General features: G+C 39.1%; 1 pseudogene; it reads right to left on the minus strand.

The window, feature by feature from the left end:
- Positions 1-454: 454 nt before the first annotated feature.
- On the minus strand, positions 455-3,787 carry LOC115679199 (beta-glucosidase 12-like; annotated as a pseudogene).
- Between the last annotated feature and the right edge of the window lie 997 nt (positions 3,788-4,784).

Below are 4,784 nucleotides of genomic sequence, written 5' to 3' on the forward strand. Positions count from 1 at the left end.
TTCTCTCAACGATTCTTATGAAAAAAGTTTTAAGGCCGCACAAATAAGGAAACGTAAGATAAGTGACCCGTGACACAAGCATATGTGCCAAACTGCACAAGGGGAACAATCCGCCAATGCTCGTTAGGGTTTAGGACTTTTGGGGACGGTTTCTCCTGTCGTTTAAAAAAATTGTCTCCTGTCGTTTAAAAAAAATTGTAATGGTGAACTTACTATATCCGTTGAAAAATACAATTACCTTTAGGTAATAACTATTAATAAAGAGGGTGTTTTCCTCGAAATATTAAATTACGATATACCTACTCTGGAACTCATAGATCATATCATAGCTGTAGATGTTTTGAAACTTGACTATTTAATCAAATACTTAACCTTGGCTTATAATAACATGTGGTTTTCAGTTGCTTGTTCATTGATATTATAGCTTGGTAAAATTTGAATCGCTTGTCTGCTCTTGTGCTCTGAACCAAATCAGTGCATTGGTATACTTTAAATTGACAAGTACATTAGTATATTTTGCATTGTATGTGATGTATATCCTCATCTTCAATACTTCTTGAGAAAGCTCTTGAACCAATATGCTGAGCGTTTGGGGATTCTCTTCAACCCATTCTGGTAATCGACATAGTTGATGCCAAATTGAACGTTGTAGCCGCTAGCCCATTCGAAATTGTCGAACAGCGACCACACGAAGTAGCCTTTCACCTTCGCACTGTCCCCGCAACAAAACGGACGAACCACGCATCAGTCGAAAGCTAAAGCCACAGCTCGTGAAGTAGCGAAACTAGCATTTCGAGAAGCTCTCTAGACGCTTTCTTTGGGTATGTCTAGCAAAAGGAGTACCGCGAAATGACAAACTTACTTAATCACCTCTCGAAGATAGGAGAGATGGCGATAGTGATAATCGATTCTCGTGTATTCGGACAGTTGTTGCTCCAGCGGTAGTGTCAAGTTGTTGAATTCATCAATCCCTAAACTTTGACCAAGAGAGGTGTTAATGACTCGAAAAGCATTTACTTTTCATCATAATAGTAGTTATCACATAATCTTGATTGCTTACCATTCTCAGTAATGTAAGTGACTGGATTATTGTACTTTTGCTTTATATAGAGCAAAAGACTGCGTATTCCTCTGGGATACACATATAGCCAACTGGAAGCAGCCTGTAGCAACAATGCTTAAAGTAATCAACGATATCAATTATGCTATTCATGTTAGTTCAAGCTCAACACTATAGAAAACAATTAGTAAGATGACAAATTTAGGACAATTAATTGTAAACGTGAACAAACCTGTGGACCAATTGGGACCCCATCGCGCTCGGCTGTACAAGAAACATAAGGTTCAATTAGAATGAACTTTAATCACTCGCTATTGTTGTTAAATATTGCAAATCGAGACCGTCTCTCTTACTCGTTTGGTTCACGAGTGCGTCGGTCAGGTAGCTCGGAGGCAAATTCGAACAAGGCGTGTTTTTTACGTAGGAAGAGGTGTAATAGTTCAATCCGAGAAAATCGAACGACCCTTTTACGATCAAAGACTGCTCCTTCATGAACTTGGGGAGTCTGCTTCCAACGAGAGCACGCATGCTATGTGGGTAGTCGCCATTCGTGATTGGTTCCAAGAACCTACGACACATGAAAATTAAGAGAATAGTTAAGTACGACTAATCACACGATGGAGTGCGAAATTAATGAGACATAGTTATAGTTCAAGGAACAAGTAATCACCATCCGAGATTGAAATCCAAAGCTCTTAATGTTGCATTTTTGTTATGCTTTGCATTAGAGTAAGGCACAAACCAACCAGACACCAACGTTATCCCAATTATCCCCTTTTGAGATGCCTGCAAAATTAATCATGAAAATGCCGTTAATCATGTCGATTTCTTGCATGATTGTTTTTAGCCGGAGTAGTAATTCAATTGAGTTCTTGATCGATTATCCGACCAACCACCTGGTACTTCTCTCTGTACAACTTCACGGCGGCAGCATGAGCAAGAATCTGATAGTGCGCGGCTATGTACGGCTCCGTGCCGGAATCACCGCCCGTGCAGTTCAGCATTTGCCATTCCGAACACCGGCCGGGTGCCGCCATCCCAGTCGCATAGCCGAAATTGCAGAAGCTCCACGGCTCGTTCAGAGTTATCCAGTGCTTCACTCGATCTCCAAACTCCTCAAAACAAACATCTACGAAATCGCGGAAATCGTCTCTGCGCGACACTAATATAATCAAACAATCGTTAGGGCTCGCCAAGCAAAAAATCACATAGAAACCCTAGCCACTGATTCGTGACTGGATTGAATTCTATGGTGACTCACACAACATGGGGACTCAGGAAACCGCCGTACTGCTCCTCTTAAGGCTTGAGGAAGGTCGTAGTGGAATAACGTCACGAAAGGTTGAATACCTGCATCTCATGTAGGCCAACAACAACATAATAGAAATACTCAAAATGCTATACTTCAGATAAATTATACGACTAAACATGCACCAAGAAAACCAGACACTTGGAAAAATCGAATTGGAGCACAGTGAGTGAGACCGTGGGCTAGGAGCTCGTTGATGAGGTTGTTGTAATATCGCACTCCTTCCTTGTTGATACCTCCCTCTAGCTTTCCCTCTTGAACATTTCCCAGGTAAAGAAAAGAAAATTCCAAGCAAAACACAATTGGCAATGTTACTACTTCGGATGAAACCAAGACCACGCGTGATTTTCTTGTTCTGGCCATGAGAATGACACGAACTTACTGGGTAGAATTCGAGGCCATGAGATTGAGAATCTATAAGCATCTAACCCCATTTCCTTCATTATCCCCACATCTTCCTGTACACAGCCAAATGACCAAAAAAAGATAATAACGATAATAGGAATTAACCCCATAATTCTAAGGGTTAATACCACAAAAAACCCCGGTATACATGTGACAAATTTACCACAAACTAATTTCGTGACCACAAAAAATCTCAAACTCGTACATTTATAACAAATTTACCCTTCGTTAGTTTCCGTTATTAATACCACAAAAAATCACAAATTGGTAGACATGTGACAAGCGGAGGATTAAAACCCCCAAACTGGTACATCCATCAATTGCCACCTGTCATCCAACTCAACAATTTGACGGTAAAATTTAACGGAAACTAACAGAGGGTGAATTTATCACAAATGTACCAGTTTGAGGTTTCTGATGGAAAAAAATTAATTTTGGGATAAATTTGTTACATGTATACCGGTTTGGGACTTTTCATGGTATTATAACCCCATAATTCTAAGAATAAGGGGCTCAAGAAATCTCAAATATATTCTTTCTTGGTCTGTGCGGGTATGAGTACCTTGTATCGATGGTACTGATCTACGGCCACGTCTCCATTACTCCCATTAGATATTTTTTCTGTCATTTACCAAGGAAAAGATTAGAAAAGAGTAATAATAATCAAAACCGAAGTAAAAAAAAATAGATAATGGATTAACTACGCGATTAGAGTCGAGGTTCAAACTGGAAGTCTTCGATGGTGGGAAGTTAAAAAGGCAAATGATCTTTTCTTCCTTTTGGTCTTTCATGCCTACGACAACAACAGCGGTCATCGGACGTCGCTTGCTTATTTTTTACAAGTCCCAACACGACAAAAACATTATTTATTCAAAAAAATATTTGATTATTAATCTTTAAATCACTCCATTTGAGAATTTCATATAGTGGTCAAGGCTCAAAGTTAAGGCTTGATTAGAGGTGTGCAAATCGGACCATCCAAATCGAGAACTGATCAAACCAAACTGAACTGGCCTGTTTAGTCTGATTTTTGGAAGTGTCAGTCCGGTTTCCAATTTCTAAAAGTGAAACCAGTATACTGGTGGTCTGGTTCTCAGTTCTAAGGGGAAATCGGACCGGACCGGATCGATTCCATATATCTTTTTTATTCTTCAAAAATATTAATAAATTATGAATTAAATCCTAAGTGATCAGTTCCTGATCGATCACCCCAAGGCTTGACAAAGTAAAAAAACATATAGATGTGACTCGTCAAAGATATGACAAGATTTCAATTTGGACTGTGCAAGATGGACACCGTCTGCCAAACACCATTTGTATAAAGTCAAAGTCAATCTCAACCTTTTACTTAAAAAATTTCCAATTAGAAGCTGGTGCATATCATATAATTAACGATGGTGACTCTATTAGTAAATAATGAATAATATGGTACCTTTAAAAAGGTCTACATAAAATTGCGACTTAATCACGTCCACCTATAATTATGTTATTTTCGATTTTTCCCGGCAAGCTAATACCATCCAAAGAGTACATTTCCATCCCTATCGACATGCCTAGAATATATATATATTTTAATCAACTTCCTACGACAAAGGATATCTCACCTTTCTGCTAAGGCATTATTTTCTTTTACTTTTACTTATAGCAAACTACTATCTTGGACTTGAGGAGGTCGTTAGAAAACTCAATCTCGATTCTCTTCCGGATCTCGAGATCATCAAGATGTAAAACATAAAGAGGGTTTTCCCTCTCCTAAGAGAAGACAAAGATGCATGGAAAATTATCGGTACAAAGCGTGCGGGCACCGGCACGAGCCCGTCTCACAAGATGGGGACAAGCCGCGGAGGCCCTCGGAAGAGTAAAAACTCCATTCCTTTAATGAGATTACCTCTTAACGGAACACCAATGCATTATTTTCTTTTGCTTTTACTTATAATTAACTACTATCTACTTGATCCAATAATTTGAAACTGCACCAAATCTTAGATGAACATGACGGCCACTATTTAA

This window comes from Syzygium oleosum, unplaced genomic scaffold (assembly GCF_021117445.2).
Source record: "Syzygium oleosum isolate NSW1041296 unplaced genomic scaffold, Sole_v2.1 Sole_v2.03, whole genome shotgun sequence".
In the NCBI taxonomy this organism is placed as follows: Eukaryota; Viridiplantae; Streptophyta; class Magnoliopsida; order Myrtales; family Myrtaceae; genus Syzygium; species Syzygium oleosum.